We start from the raw sequence: 17,065 nt of genomic DNA, 5'->3' as shown, positions 1-17,065 counted from the left end.
TTCTGCAACTCTTCTTATACTAAAAGGCAGAGTATGACAAAATCCAGCCATGTTTTATAAATCCAAATTGCAGATATGTCAAGAAGTAACTCATTTGCTCGGTACTGTATGTAGAGATAGATTTATCTATTTCTGTACTGGATATTCAGGCTCAGATACTGCAGTTCCTGCAACAAGATACATAAGAAGAAAGATGGAATCAAATGGTGAGTGAGGTAGCAAAAGTGAAGGCGATACATACCCCTAAAAGGACACGTTCTCGTCTAATGGAAGGGGGAACAAAGGAAGGTAAGGAGGAGGAAAAAAAAAGAGGACACATTCTCTGACCCTAAAAGAGGAGTCGGTTGAAAGAATATTTGGAAAAGGAAAGTGGGTACATTAAGCAGAGAGTAAAAGGAGCTGTCAAGAAAATTACTCCTTGTCTTTAGTAAAATAAGTCTTCATACAAATCAATCATGCCAATGATCCCAAACAAAGTAGTGTGAGCTAATGGGCAGGACATTATGGAAAGGAGTTCTGTTTTCTACACAGTTTGATGACCTGGACAAGTTACTTCAGCTTTTTGTCCCCTTCATCCTTTGTTTGTCTTGTTTTTTTTAAACCACAAGCCTTGGAGATAAGTGCCTCTCACTGTGTGCTTGTACAATACAAATCTATCATGGGACCTCTAAATACTTGTATGTAGTTGTAGCAAGTCAGTATTTTGAATATGCACGACTCTTGTGCCTAAGTTACCTGGTATCTTTGGTTTTAGGTTGGATAACTGACTGTTATTAAACAGGAAAGTAATGAGTGGAATTTTTGGACGGCTGTTTCCATCTTCTAAATATAAGGGAGAAGAGCTAGAAATAAACATCTCAATTGTTCCCTTCTATAAGAAAATATTCAGAGGAGGAAAAAATAAGTGAAAATCCTGTATGTCTCAGCTCAGATTATGCTAATGGTAGATGTGTAGCAGAGATCACTGCAAAGGGAAAAAATGTGCATGGCTTCTCATTTGTATAGATAGTGGACATCCACAGCCAATTGAAGACTCAGAGTTTCAGATTGACCTTGAACAATACTGACCTTGAACACTGCTAAACTTCACTTCAGCACCCCTGGAGATGGAGAAAAGACACAATTCATAACTACTGTTTCGCTAAGCTTTTAGGCATCATCTTGCATGCTTTGCTTAGCAGATACTTTGCCCTTCCCACCATTCAGCTAAACCATCCCAGACCTGTAGAAATGTAGATGTATATTATTCACATCCAGGGGCTTCAGTATGGATAGGAGAACATTTGTATAAATTTTACCCTTTTCTGTGGTGATAAAGCAATATTGATTGCACTAGTATTGACCAAGCTTCATCTTTAAGCCAAGTAACTGTTTAGAAGGCATCACAATGCTGGGTGGGAGCAACTAGAAGACAAAGGAAGAATGCCAAAAAGGCTTAACCATGGTGAGAAGATGCTTGTGGCAACTGTGATGCCTATTATATATTCCTTTAAATCAACCAAATTATCCTAATGTTCTAAGGATCTGTAGTAAGGTTCTGTAATTATTCAATTATTCTTTCTTTTTGGAAGGGGAAAAATTAGGGCATATCATCTCATTTATCAGTTCATGGCATAAATATATTTTAAAGGCGGCAAATGCTTCATTCCCTACCTCCTATGCAAAAAAAAAAAAAAAAAATCCCTCTTGCAATTATTTTATAACAAGCTTTAAGAATAAGTCAATTATTGATCATTCTTATAATCTTTTTTTAGTGTTGTTTTCAGTAAAATTAAACTAGACCAATTTCACAAGTTCCAGTGGGTGCTTTTTATCAATAGCATATAAAAGTTAAAAATTCTACTGCATAATTTTGTGATGCATCATATAATCATATCTTGTGATCCATTCTAATGATTCTGCTATTTTTTTAGCATCACAATTTTGTCTTAGTACCTTCCTGTTTGGTGTAGATAATATTACTGAAGGTGAGTATTCCATGTTTAGATCAAAAGTTTTATTTTACTAAATCTTCATAAATTGTGTCCTAAATTATTCACCATGCTCCATTTCTACATACAATAGTTTAGGAAAGGTTGAAGCAACATTTTGAAAATTTTAGGAAGCAGATGTTAACACAAACCGAAGAAATACTTAGTAACAACTTGTAAAACACACTCTGTCTCTACTTATAACACTGTGTATTTATACATGTATGAACTTTCAAACTCATTTGTTCATATTATTGACATGAATAACCAAGGGTATGATTTATAATAATTTTTCATCCTGTGTTACTTAGATAAAAATTATTTTTTCATTAACCACAGTTAATGATAGGTTTGTTAACCAACTTGAGGTGAAGCCAAGAGCTGTTAGCTCTATCAAGGACCAATTTCAAGAAAATTACTGCTTTTATAATCCCCAAAATGAGTTATATAAAGGTTTTTTCCCCCTCTTTAAAAAACAGTGTTAAGGTATATAGGCCTATTAAAATTTAGCTAGAAGACAGGTCTTATGGAAAGCTAGTCATGTAAAAATAATTACTAACCAATTTGTACATCAGTCAAAAAGAGATCAAATTCCACTAGATTTACTATCAAGCAATAGTCTCATGGAATTAGTTACCAGTATTTATACTTAAAAACCAACATATTAGTGTATATTTCAGCAAAGTAGTTAACTAGAGTGGGTAATTTACTTTGAGGAAATAACTTGCTGCCTACCACAACAGCACTACTAGGAAGTAAAATTAATATGCAGTAACTGGTATTTTTCCAGTGATGCATTGGGTAAGACCACAGAGCAGAAATTTCCCCAGGTTGTCTTTCTAAAAAAAAACAACAACCGCTCCAGCTGAAACAAGTTATAGACTTGATGAAGAAATCAATGGATGGTGTTCCATGACTTTTGTCTTGCAGAAGGTCAGACTAGATGATCCTTTCTACCTTTAAAATCTATGGTTCTATTAAATTGTTTTCTATATTTCAAAACCTGGTAAAAGTATTAAGAAAACTGTGCCATCATCTAAGCTTTGTTGAACATGTTTCTTTCTTTTTATAATGAAATAGGATTAAGTTTAAAAAATAAAAACTTCAAAAATGAGTGCCTAAATATAGAGTACTAAATCTATGGTGTGGAAATCGATGACATGACCTGAGTGAACTGAGGTAAAAGTCTATTAAAGACACTGGCAAATACTCATGACTTAACTAAAATGCCTATTTCCCCCAAGTGCCTAAATACGATTGTAGAAACCTATATTGTGACTTTAAAAATACAGGTCAAAACCAATGTGAAAGAGAGGTGTACAAAAACAGAAATTCTGTTGACAAAAGATTTCTAAATTTGGCTCCGTTCTCAGTTCTAATGAAATTGAAAAAAATCAAAATTTCTATTTGAAGGAAAATTCAGGGAAAATCATGTTGAATGGATCAAAACAGCTTGTTTGGATTCATTTTTATTACACATTCTAATATATTTAAAAAGAAAAGTAATTTCAAAATGAAAACATGAAATGAAACATGAAATAAATGTCAACATTTTCTGTTCATTAGTGCCAGGACTCTTTTCCTATGTTTTACTCCACATGCAATTTCAGTGACATTGATATGAACTGACACTATGGTTCATTTTCCATAGAATTGCATTTGGTTACAGCAAATGATCCCATCAAAATTTTTCTGACCATCTTAAGAATAAGTTTCTCTAGTCAAAGTTAAATAGAAATTACTACCACATCAGAACTAGTTCCTTCTTTCTTGCGCATGAGAAAGAAGGATATGGAAAGGAAAGGATAATCTATGTCTTGTAGAATATATGCCTATACTTTTTTATTGTTGTGAAATTAGGATTACCATCCTGTTGATGAGTGGCACAGCCCTGAGCTTTAACTAACTATGGAATGGTTCTGAACATGTGCCTTCACAGAAGTTGTTTCTGCCACACATGGGGAGTTTGAAACTGTATTTTTTCTTCCACTCTTCGGCATTTATCCTTCTGCTCGATCTTCTGAGGTTTGCTTTTTTACTGCAGTATGTTAGTTGCTATGCAAAAAAATAATACCATGGAGATGGCCGGGATTTCATGATGTCCACTTATGCAGCAGAAAGTCATTCCATGAAATCATTCCACATGTATGCCATGCTGTGTGAAATAGAGGTGTTTATGCAATATTATTCATGCAACATGTATCAGAGTTGTCCTATCTGGGGCTTTGTGTCTCTAAATTGGGGCATCAGCTTGCACTTGGTTATCAATGGAAACATGTTCTCTGTGTCAACACCTGGGGTCTTGAAACAGAAGTGTCTGAATCAGCCCTGTTGCATGGTAACCGTTTTCCCAGCTGCCTCGCTCAACTCTCCCTATAGCCCCAGGTGCACCAATGATATGATCAACTGCTGGCCTTGACTCATTGCAGCTACTCATTGGCTCCCCTTACGGCTGGGCTGCTTCATTACAGGGAGGAAAGAAAATAATCTGTCACTGCTCCACCATCTGCATTCTTGATAGGCTGTGGAGCCCCAAGGAAAACAGACTAAGAAACTAGCTGAGCCATGAGAGGGTCTGAAAATCATGGCTATCCTACCCACCATAATTGCTCAGAGCAGGATGGAAGGGAGTAGCAGAGAATAAGCTGGAGACAGCGAAGAGTATAACTCTGTAATTCACTGCTCTAACCAAATAGGTAGTGCTCTACCCTCTCCTCTCTTTACTCTTTAACATGCCTGTCCAGCCCCTTCTACCTGTGCTGCAAGGAAGGAGTCATATAGGAGTCTGCAGCGTGTTCACTGAGGGACTGTATCTCCAACAGGAGATCAGCAAATGCTTCCTGCATACTTAATGCTACCTGAGAATTGCAGAGCTAAAGAGCACAATCTCCTCCAGGGTGTTTGACTGTGCCCCCTTGGCTGTTATGAAAGAATATGTTTAGGCTTCAGGCTGATAAATGCAGACACTGCTGACATCCACTGTACACACATCTAAGCCAGTCCAGCAGAGCTAAAACTCACTCAGTATATGTCTTAAATGTTTTAGTGTGGATTTATAGGTATTTTTAACTGCTCCTGGAATCTAAATATGAAGTTCATCAGCTGTATGAACACCATGTACTAGCTTCTGGTCCCATTGACGTCAGCTTCAAACTCTCTTGAAGCCGGTGGGAGAAAGTCTAGGCCCATAATGTGCATAAACTGGACAGCAGTATATCTAACCTGAGCACAGACTGAAACACATTAGTGTTGAGTCCTCTTTTTGTTTTGTAGCCAGCTCTTTGTCTCCCACCCCTAGAAAGACATAGGCCATTGACATGAATTTCCCCTCTGGGAGGAAGCCATCCTATGCAAACATCTCCAAAGTTAATGTAACACTTTCTGGCTGGACATCTTCCTGCCTGAGCACCATGCTTTGCTGCTTTGGAGAGGGAATTATTTCTTTTGGGATATGAACTTGTTCTTATAAACAAGAAGGGTAAGACCCCTAAGGCAATCTGTTCCTTTGGCAGGTTTGCTCTTGAAATAAGTGCACCAGAACTATTTGTCATTGGAGTTGTAGTCATTCAAGGGTCCTTGTAGGGCAAAGTGCTGATCTCAGATGCGTCTAAGAGCTGTCCTAAGTGTTATAGTTCTGAACAGCTAATCTGCCTGTTTTCTGCCATCCATTCCCCTCACAGCTCTAATTTCTGAACATGTGGGTGAACTTCACCATTTAGGCCTATATCCACATGCAAAAGGCAGATCACAGAGTTAATGTCACTTGCTTCATAACTCCAGCATCAGGACTAGAACCTGCTACCTTCTTGAACCCTTAGCGAGGAAATGTCTGGTTGTTGATCCCATGTTTGTGGGGCTCTAGCCTACCCTCTTCTCTAACTGCATTTCAAGATAGCACAGAGATCTCTCCCATGGGTGCAGACTCTATCTAGACACGCAGCCAACTTACCTCATTTAGTGCAGGCCAGCAAGGCCCTAGTGAAAGCTCTCTGCCTGTAATTCAGTTTCATTTGGTCTAATTGGGATTTTCCTAAAGCAGACACTAAAATTGGGTCATCAGTTACCCAAGGAGACAATGAGAGTAAGGGGTGATTTACACTGGGTTTACCGCCCCTGCTTATAAAAACAATCAACCAAACTTTGGATATGTATAGATATCTAGGGCATATTACAATGAACATTCAGTTTTCTTCCTCATTTTATCCTGGAGGACAAAAACACAAGTGTGATCATGCAAATAAAATCTTTATCAAAGCAGAAAATATAACAGGCAGAATTAAGCTTGAATTGGCAACCATAATTCAGATATTTCCTTGAACTTCACGTTACAATCTTTATAATATTCTTTCAACATAGTTTTTTGTAGGGCATATGTGCACTGACATAGGAAAGCTGACAGGGTTCAGCTTCCTTGTCATTGAGCTGCAGCCATTGGGAAACTGCACCCTGTCAGTGACAGCAGCCTGGACTGGTACACACGGGCAGTAGCTGGCCATGCACAGGCTACCTGGGCTGACTTGGAGGTGCCATGGGGCCTCATGTGTCCACAGCGAGCCCCCACGGCAGGCAGATGCTGGGCTTCAGGCTCACCGGCACCTCCAAGCTGGCCTGCGTAGCCTGCTGTCTGACCAGCAACCACCCAGGCTGTTCTCATTGACAGAGCTCAGCTCCCTATCACTGAGCTACAGCCACTGGGGCCCACCATGCAGCTGCCTCAGCCAGGGCTGAGTGGGGTTGGCACGGGATGCAGGAGCAGGGCACTTTCCAGCAGCTGTGGCTCAATGACAGCCGCTCTCCATGCCCAGGCTGGCACAGGCCGAGCAGTGCCACATAGAGTCCCCCTTCCTGCCCCATGGTGGCAGGGGAGAGGGCAAAAAGAGGATGGGGAAGAGTCCCCTTCGAGGGCTGGGAAGTGGAGCTGTGTGCCTGGATTGCTCCTGGCTGTCAGGGAGCCACTACTATGGGCCGTGCTCCTCCTCCACCACAGGAGCTGGCCACACTCCCTCTTCCCCTACTCCCCAAAACTGCAGGCCAAGGTGGGGGTTTAAACTGCTCCTCAGTCGTACTCAGACCTGCTGGGGCCTGGCCATGCCCCCGCATCAGCTCGGCTTACCTGTGGAAGGGAAGGGAGGGCTCCTCTAGCACCCCCAGGCTTCGGGCCTGAGCCATTGCAGGCATATGCCTGCATTTCTGGAATCAAAAGTGAATGTCTATCCACTTGCAAATATGTTCAGTGTCTGCAGGTTAGACTAACCTGCAAAGATTGAATCAATTCAGGCTTGGGCTTTTCAAATGTCTGTCCCTAGCTGTCATGTTGAAGGACAGGTTGCTTTTTTGCACACCTTTAATCCCTCCAAGCGTTTATTATTTTTGTTTCAAATATTATCAAACTAACACAGGATGCTTCCTGTGATTAGCAAGCCCCAAGAGCTTAGAAATAATGGGAACTGGACTTTTAGGTATGGAATCTTTAAAATACTGACCATTTGTTAACACTGGGTGAAAATAAATGGGATTTCATGCTCTGTTCATAAAAGATGAGACAGAATCCTAGACTGTCCAGGTAGGGGAATTGAAAGGGACAATATGCTGCTTTAAGACTCAGTATAATGGCCACCTGTCCTAGACCTTAGATACCTGTATGCAAGGCTAAGGGGCACATGGCACCTGCTCCTTCCTGTAGATGAGTAAGAAAGGGGCAGGCCTCTATTTCAGTATTCCAGTCTGCCAGGTCACAGAGCAGAGGCACAACCCTAATGTAAGCAATTGGGGTAGCCAAGCACCCAATTACTAATCCTCCTGAACTTGGGTGGAGCATAGGTGGGGTCCAATACATGTCTTTACACAGCCCAGCTTGCCCTGCCCTAAACTATAGGTTATGTAGTTCCAAGCACGTAAGGAAAAGTCCATTTAATCATCCAACTATAAAACCACATTGATGAGCAGAGTTAGAAAGGAGCTAAAAGGAGAAGAAAAAATGTTGTCCTAACCCCCCCCCCGATTAATTTTCTTCATATGTAGACAAAACAAATGAGGTAAATGTAATGTTACCAGTTCCTCTGCTATAGTTTTTTTTTTCCTAGTAACATCTCCCCCATTGTCAATACTATAATGTTTGGCACAGTATCCCTCACACAATCCATTAGCTCCATGCCCAAGGCTCGTACTGAGGATAGAAACTAGGTACAATATGTCCAGTTACCTCCTAGAGCATGTCAAGTAATGAAGAATGGGAAGAAAAACCCTAGCAGCAAGGCTAATGCTGGTGTGAAAATTTGTCATGGTGACACTGATGGTACTGAAAGTCCTACATTGTAATGATTGGTTTACAATAAAAATTACTTCAAAAGCTAGGTCAGAAAAAAGATGATTCAGTCCATCAAATCAATGTCAACTGTAAATTAGGTTGCCCATCCCTAGGCAATGGGGAACATAATTGGCTTTGCCCAGTGCTGGTTTTATTTTTATCTCTTCTATTAAAGCCAAATTCTTCCCTCATTTACACTGGTGCAATAAGAGAAATGCCTTTGATTCAAAAAAAGTTACTCATTATTTACTTCCAAATAAATTAGTTTGACTTTACATTTGTAAAATCAGCTAAGAAATGTAAGGTTTCTTTGGCTATAACTCACTAAATAAAATAATAACAAGGATGGATTTTTGAAGGCTCCATGCTGAAATAATCTTTACCCCAGTTATTGGCCAATGTTACACAGAAAGAAGAGGAATCTCCTTGTCTCCTTGATAATCCTTTAAATACTGTATTATTTATTTAATTAGTCACAGCTGTGACTGTTCTTTATCTTCTTCATGCAATGCATAGGGCCCAAATTTTGAAGTCCTTATTCATATTCCTGAGTGTTATGTTTCTATCTAAACGGCACTTCCAGCTCCTGCCAGCTCAGGTATATTGAGTACCATCGAGGAAATCCATGGAAAAATTAATATGGACTACACGGCCTGTAGTTGCAGTGGGAGGTTGATATATGTCATCCCCAACCCGCAGCTGGAGTGCTCAAGCTCTTCTTTCTTACCAACTTCCACTTTCATCATCCTGGATCTAGAGAGCTGAGGTTTCTGTGGAGCCATTTCTAAGGGCTGGGTACTTGGGACTAGAAGCAGCCCAGCTCCAGCCCCTACAGATACAGATCCAGAGCTCCCTACACACTTACAGAACTATAGAGGGGTGTTTATAATCTGTTTTTATCTATCTCAGTCCACATGCTACACATGCTGCAAAAGAAATACGTGTATAGGTTATAGCCTATCAAAGACATAAAATCTGTTCAAATACATGAGCAAGGGGCCAAATAATTCAGAAAGGATAGATGCAGGGGAGACATAAGTCATCTATGGCAATAAAGAAGTAAAAATTCTTTATTCATCTCCTATCAGTGCATGATCCATTTATATTGCATTTGCCTCTGCATGTTTATATGTACAGCAATAATTATGACTTAGCATTGTCTCAGTTTCACACACACTAACAGATGCTGAAAACCTGAAGCTAGAGACAAAGGTTTTTTCTTTTTTTTTAAATTTTGCTAGAAAATAAAACGTGTATTAATGATCCAGCCACCCTGAAACCTAGTAGAAAGGTATAGTATTATAACCGCAAAATAGCACACCTGCATGAAGTGCATACAGAAGCATTTGGTGTGATATAGGAAAAAAATAGAATTTGGTTGTGCGAATACCTACTTGATTCCCTTCAGGATTTTCTGAAAATTGAGCCTGCACTTAAGAAACAGAGCAATTGCCTGCTAATACTCTGAGCTTAGCTCACACTCCAGCTGTTGCTTTCTCCTCCTCCCAAGGCTGGGAAAAGCGTGTGACTAATTCTGAAAAGCTGCTGCTGCTACTGGTGATGCTGCAGCTCTGGGATCAGCCTTCTGAGCTCCCAAACCCAAATTCCTCTTTTAGCTCCAACCTTTAGCTGGTAAAGGAACTAACCTTAGCAGTGGGAGAAAAGGCTATACGGAGCGCCATCTGGGGGAGCCTGCAGGCATCTGCAAACAAAACCCACCCAGCATGGTTATTATGATGCAGCGTGATATTCAGCAGTGTTTTTAGAGAGTGAAAAACCCAAGTACTCACTTCACATTACAATCAGCCTATGCAGAGCAGCCTTACAACGCCTTCACATATCTATGTTCTTTCCTCACAAATTTCTGCTTAGGGACCTACAAGATAAGCAGTCACCCACAAAGCTAGAACTGAAGAAAGCGACTATTTGATACTATTAATATTGCTAACTATTTTTGCAATAGCAGACAGTAAGACAGCTGCACGGAGGGGCCAACCCAGGCCACAGCGGCTGCAGCTCGATGACAAGGACAGTAAGGGAAATACTAAGATTATCAGAATGTTTATGCTTAAATTGTGTGTTTACATGTATATTTTAATGGCTAATTTATGCCTCTGTATAATTTAACAACTTGCAGAGTAATAAAGAGGATCTTCCAACAAATCTAAATAACAAATCCATAACCCCAAACCTATCTGGTGTGTTTGAGATCTCTGTAGTTTGGGACTATATTATTGCAAATCTGTTTCAATTAGGTTTGCCATGATAAGGTTGTCACATGACATTGTGTTTAGTATTTCAATGAAAGCCCTGTGGATTAGTGTCCCCTGAAATCTCTCTAAGCAGCTTTCTGTAAAATGTGCTTTATATGGATAATTCATGAAACTGCATGAGATAAAACATTAATTATTGCTATAAAAATAGAGTTGCATTGTTTTGTATAAATCTATGCTAACATCCATTTTGAATTTTATTAAAAGATATTTAGACTGTGAGTAAATTAAAACAAAACTTTTTAACATGTAATGGAAGAACCAGAAGCAAGAGTACTTCATCATTTTTACTTCCTTTTTAAGTGAATCCAGTGAACCTTGTTCTTTGCTGGCCTGCATCTTGTATATTTTTTTAACACTGTACAGACTGGGTATCACACATTCCCATTTTGGCCTTGTAGTGTTTGAAACCTCCTTGGCCCCCGTATAAGACAGGCAAAAATCAAGCCAGATGTTGTCATAAACTTTCTGCAGCTCTCCTGCTTTCCAGGGTTTGCCTAATTTGAATGTAAAATATGTTTTATATGAGTTTTTCAAGTACATGTTAAAGTATTTTTTAACTAGAGATCACTAATGATCAGGAATCCTAGTTTGTTTGAAAATTGAAAATTCTCTGATAACCCCCTCCCCCCAAATTCTCTGATTAAAAAAGCCCTAAATCCATGTTTTTTCCGCAGTTAAAATGAAACCCCAATATATAGATAGGTATCAGTTGAACACAATGTTTTATTGCTGTATTTCAATTTTAAAGCAATTTGGAAGGCCACCAGTGCCTCAATCACTACAATAAAATAAATTCTAAATACCTGTACATTTTGGCATTTAATTTGGGGGGGGGCGGTTATCGTGGAAAATCAGAGCTTCCCCTGCCCCTTTTGCTCATCAGGATGTGGGTCCAGCTGTGGCTGTCCCTGCCCCGCTCCACTGGTTTGTGGTTCTGAGCAGCCCTGATATGCCGGTGCCCTGCCCATGCTATTGCCCCTCATTCCTGACCCACAGTCCCCCAGCCCTGGTGGTGCCCCTCACTCCCCACCCCTGCTGGAGGGGGCCCCCAGCTGCCAGGGCTACTCTGGTTCATAGCCCTTTAGCCCCCACAGCAGTGCCCAAGCCCTGGCTGCCTCATGTGGGAGGCAGCAGCTGCTGCAGTAGAGGAGAGTACAGTGCTCAACTCTCCCTCCCCCAGGGCTGGCATGGCCCGAGCAGAGCCCAGTGAGGGAGAACAGATGTGGGCTGCCCACTGCAGGCTCAGGCTCCCTGCCCTGCTGCCTACCCCCTAAAGCCTCTGCAGCAGGACCCACCGTGGCAGGGAACAGCGGCATGAAGAGGCTTGATGCCACCACTGTGAGCCCTGCCCCACCATCGTGAGGAGCTCCCTGCCTGCCAGGAAGCAGTGGGAGTGGCAGCACAAGAGTTGTGTCCCTTGCTGCTGCTGGGTGGGCAGGGGGTGCTTTGCCGTGGCGGTGTGGGGTTTGCGGCAGCAGCATGAAGCTTACCCACCCAGCCCTGCTCTGCCCTGCCATGCCAGGTCCCACCCCCTGGGCTATACCTCTGTAGGGGGCAGGCAACAAGGCAAGGAGCCTGAGCCTGGCCCACACCTGCCCCGTGCACAAATCTGGGGGGCATGTACTCCCATGCCCCCCATCCCTTGCAGGAGTGCATGCAGTGACTAGGAGCCAGCCCCCCCCCAGACAAGCCACCCGCAGCCCCATCCCATTCTCTGCCCAGGTCCTGCAGCCGTGCATCTGGCTGTGGGCTCCACGCGCTGCCCTAGTTGGGCAGCAGCCCCAGCCCTGCCCAACTCCCTCCCTCTGGGGGCCTCGATCCCCCCTCCCACCAGACTCATCTGCAGAAGCTGCTCTTCAGGCTGCCTCATGGCCATATGCATGTGTACACACACACATGCAGATGCCACCCCCTGCCTCACTGCCCTCCTCCTTCCCCCCAGCCCCTTGCAGGAGCTTTGCCAGCCTGCAAGAGTAAACCTGCTCTTTCCTGGGTTTTTCTCCTTAAAATGAGAAAATCCAGGTTGTATTGTGTTTTTCTGTCATGAACAGAAAACCCAGATCCCTGCTGATGATGTAATTTATGTGAGGACAGGGACCTTGCCCCACTGGAAAGCAGGTGTAACGCTACTGAAGCCAAGGTCCTAATGTTGGGTTGTTGGTTGTAGCTGTGTTGGTCTAAGGACATAGAATGGTAAGGTTCTGATGTAAAACTGGGTGGGAGAGGTTGCACAGTTCCTTACCTGTGACATGTGCACAACTGGATGTCTTTAAAACTATCATCTTTTTAAACTAATTAACAAAAAGTTTCTATTGGGATAGTGAAAACTAAGTTCCCGAATAGTGTAATGGAAGGGGCACACAAGACACGTGTTCTATCCTCAAGCCTAACAATGAGCATGTTGGGCAAGTCTGTGCAATTCACAGTGAATCTGTTTCCCTTCGTATCTTGTCTATTTATTATAATAAAATCTTCAAGGGGTGGGGGGGACCAGCTCTTATAATGTGCTTGCACAATGCCTAGCACATTTGGGACCCCATTTCAACTAAGGACTTCTGGATGCCATTTTAATAATAATATTTAATTACTAATAAAAAGGATTCTAGTGATGAAAAATGATAACAAAAGATTGAAACCAGCTGACTCACCTAAGCAGCTGTCATGGGCTGGAGCAACTGTATCTGAGCAGAGACTAGCTCTAGACAGGGAGCACTGAAAGAATGCCAAAAAGGAAGAATGGATGCAACTTTTGAAGATATCCTGATGGATGCATATTCACATGGCCTTTTGCTATTGTTAAATCCTCGCTTACAACGGGTTTAGAAACTAATGACAAAAAAGCAGCTATTGAAACTAAAAAGCTCGGGCGGGGGGGTGCTGAAAAAATTATGTAAAACAAGTCTCAGAGTCACATTATTTTTTGCACAGTACCATAATTTCAAGCATGAAAGAGGATAAGTATACATGCATTCACATACATATTTACACAGATTAAAACATTTTGCGTGCTAGGATTGTCTTTTTGATGATGGGTTTCTCCAACATTTTGCACATTTAGACCTGTTTCTGGACCAGGAAGGGGAGAGTGAAGGGATTTAGGGGCTCTTCCCTCTTAACACTGTTTAACTATCACAAATTTACCTTAACATGACTGGTATAATATGCCTCTGGCACAATCCAGTGCTAGTTATAGCCCCCCTCAAACATAAAAGTCAACCTCTGGCGATACACTGACTATGTAGGGTCAGCCTGAGCCACCCTTTTATTATGTGGAAAGGTAATCGGTGAGTTGTCTCATTTTCATCTATGAAACTATTCACAGAACAAGGGCTACAGGAATCAGCTCCAGAGTTCTTTCTAAATATAATAGATTGTGATTTTTGCTGAGAATTCAGAAGATAGGCATGACACTTATTTATGCTCTTGGATTCTCAAACAATATCTGGTCATTTCATTTATGTTTCCATTAAATATTTTATTTCAGCTGTTCCTCAGCAGTGTTCCTGCAGTTGCTCAGCTATAAACCTTTCACAGTAGAAGGCGTAGCTTGTTATTTGATGCTTGGGCACCGTATACCCCATGAGCTGAGAAACTATATACAATTTATTCATTGGATGTTAAGCTCAGTTAAATCAACAGATGACAGGAAGCTTCACTGTTCTTTTAGAATACCTAATATTGGATGCAATAAAGGTACTTGTGACAAACTCAGCATTTCACAACTTTTAAAATGTCACTTTTCCCCCTATATTACTAGTATGGAATATTTTTCTGTCTTCAGGGTTACTAACTCTTCATATTTTATTGCAAGTATAATGTGATATTTGGGACTTTTCTTAAAGTCTCAGCTCTTGGAATCTTTAAACCCAAAGGAAGATTAAAAATTCCAAAATTAGTTTATTTTAAATACAATGATGTTAATCCCACCTCATGATTTTTAAGCCCTGAATTTTTAAAGCTAGGGGTAGACAATAATGTATCGGTATGTTATGATAGCTATGCAAACTATCCTATGCAGATGGACAGAAGGTGAACTCATGCCTTCTTTTAAGGTCCATTATTTTAAATGCCAATGTATCTACATAATTCTCTACCTATTTTTCGTACAAAACTACCAAAAACTTCAATGGCATTTTTTGTTTTTGTAAGGATAGATTATAGTAAACGTATATTTCATTCCTTAATGTGTAGTGAATACTATTTTTTAGAATGACAGATAGGGCCTAATCTTCCAGTCCTTATACTAAATAACACATTTAAGTTAATGATGATTTGGGAATTCAAAAGAACAGGCTGAAAGTAAAAGCTATCAGATATTAGAGGAAGATGCAGTATGATTGAGCACTGTGCTTACTGATAGTTCAGTTACATAGCTCAAATTCTATAACCAAGACTTAGTGAGGCTTAAAAAATGTAAAAAAAAAAAAAGCGGGGGAACGTGGAGTGCTATGTTTTGGGGTTTTTTTACTTTTTCAAAATCTGGAAGGAATGCATTTTGGGTTGTCTCTGGTGAAGGTATAAAAGTGTGGATTTGCAGTACATCAGTTAAAAGTTATCTCATTTTGATTTACTTTAGCTTTCCTTCAGCCTTCTTTTTTAAGGGTTTGTTTTAGTGAACAGGTCCTTTTTGAGAAGTTCATGGATCTGTGATCAAAAAAATGGTTGCCAACACCAGTGCTTCTAAAAAAATTTTCAGTTATATTATACAAAAGGGCAAAAGTCCAAATAAACTAGTAAGCAACGAATGTGAGTACTTGGGGAAAAAAATGAAAAACAGCTTTTCTCCAGAATCCTCCAACTTGCATAAAATTTTATTGCCAGTTTTGAGACAAGAAAGTAGGAAATTATTGTACTGAGTTTTAAAATGTTATCCATTACCTGCTAGAAATCTAAACGTTGTTGTGTATGGTCAACTATTAAATCAAACTCAAGGTCCTAAGGCTTGATTTTCCACTCCCTTGCACCAGTTCCATGCTAACGTAAGTCCACTGACTTGAATCGCAGTAATGTAAGATTGGTAGGAATCAGTTGGTTTGTTTGATGGCTTCATAGCTGCCTCCACTGCAAATCAGACACTGTCTCTCTCTTCATTACCAAGACTTACTGTAACAACTGTGTCATCAGGAACCAGAGAGGCAGGTGAGACTTAAAGAAACAGAGGATAAATCATTCTTGTCATCTAGCCCATGGCTTTTGAACTACCTTCTGTAAGAGATTAAAATGACTAGACATCACGCTGCCTCTGGATTGAAAGACAAAGTCTATCCCTATGCAGTAGCATTTCCACAGTAGTAATTGCAAGGAGTAACTAAGTCAATAAAAGATAAAGGAAGAAAGGAGAAAAAGAGAAAGAGAAGAAAAAGAAAGGGGAGGAGGGCACTACGTGTGAAACTGGCCTGAATGAAAACAAAGAAAAGGCTCTCACTGACATCATTGAGACAAGGGTTTCACATTGAATGCATGGAAAAAAGAGGAGAAACTGTAGGGCAGAGATTCTCAACCCTGATGCCAAGGCAACCTGGGGTGCCTTAAGATCTTTCAAGGGTGTTGTGGCCCAAGGGGTGCATGGCCTAAGGGGTGCCACACAGACGCTTCAAATAGAAATCCAGAGTGTTAAAAAGATTCTGCTCTGCTGTGGTCTGAGTTATTTGCAACAAAAATAAGATACTCTATTGTCTTCCCATAGTCAATAAACTAGTGAAAACAAAGAGCTATCATTTTATGAGGGTGCATCAAGTTTAGCAATGGATGCTTCAAATCTGAAAAGGCTGATTATTTATTGACTTGCATAATTTTAACAAATGGCTCAGAGCCCTCATGGTCAACTCATAAATATATAATCTATATGATGAATGCTATTCACTTAAATGTATAATGTGAATGCCATTCACTTATAAATATATAATCTATATGGTGAATGCCATTCACTTGACTGGCAAACTAGACTAGGCTTCTGCTCTATGAAATACAAAGGCTATTCTGGCTGTTTCAAACTATTTCCTCTAATGAACATTTGAAAATGTGACCAGTTTCCAAATGACTTTTATGTGATTTTTTTCCATTTAAATGAATGGAAATTTTGCCATTGACTTGACTGGGAGTAGGATCAGAAAGTCTTTTTCAAGCAGGTTGGACTTCAAAATTTTCTTTCCACAAGAGCAACAAATATTCTCGTTTACACAGTATCCAATAGGCCAAGAGGAGCTTCTATCAATATATAGTGTAAATAGATTAGTTCTGTGTCACAGTGGTAGTGAATTGCAGTGGCATAACCTGTTTATGATGATGTTTCTAATTCTGGCAACTATAATGCAATACACTGATGCCTGGAAAATCTGTACTGCTGTTGTTTTTAGAGCACACTCTGAATAATCTCTATTTTCATGTATTCAGATGAAGTCAAAGAACTATGTGCAAATTATAGATCCACTGGTGGAAAACAAAACAAGCCCTTGTAGTTGCAAAGAGAAATGGAAATGTATATGTACAGAACATATTATGGAAGATAATGT

The 17,065-nt window shown here is 40.5% G+C and overlaps 1 long non-coding RNA gene across 9 annotated transcripts in view; it reads right to left on the bottom strand.

Moving 5' to 3' along the window:
• Positions 1 to 14,743, bottom strand: part of LOC109287948 — a 153,416-nt gene extending 138,673 nt beyond the window's left edge. For 2 of the 9 annotated variants that reach the window (XR_002095022.1, XR_002095024.1), the window contains exon 1: positions 13,202 to 14,732. This is a non-coding gene — a long non-coding RNA (uncharacterized LOC109287948). Of the gene's footprint in view, positions 1 to 13,201 lie in introns of all 9 variants that reach the window. The other 7 variants (XR_002095018.1, XR_002095025.1, XR_002095019.1 and 4 more) reach the window with 6 other exon arrangements.
• Positions 14,744 to 17,065: the final 2,322 nt, after the last annotated feature.

Source organism: Gavialis gangeticus, unplaced genomic scaffold, assembly GCF_001723915.1.
Source record: "Gavialis gangeticus isolate Ggan-Ray unplaced genomic scaffold, GavGan_comp1, whole genome shotgun sequence".
Taxonomy (NCBI): Eukaryota; Metazoa; Chordata; order Crocodylia; family Gavialidae; genus Gavialis; species Gavialis gangeticus.
The sequence above is the reverse complement of the archived record's forward strand: the minus strand, read 5'-3'. Positions and strand labels throughout refer to the sequence as shown.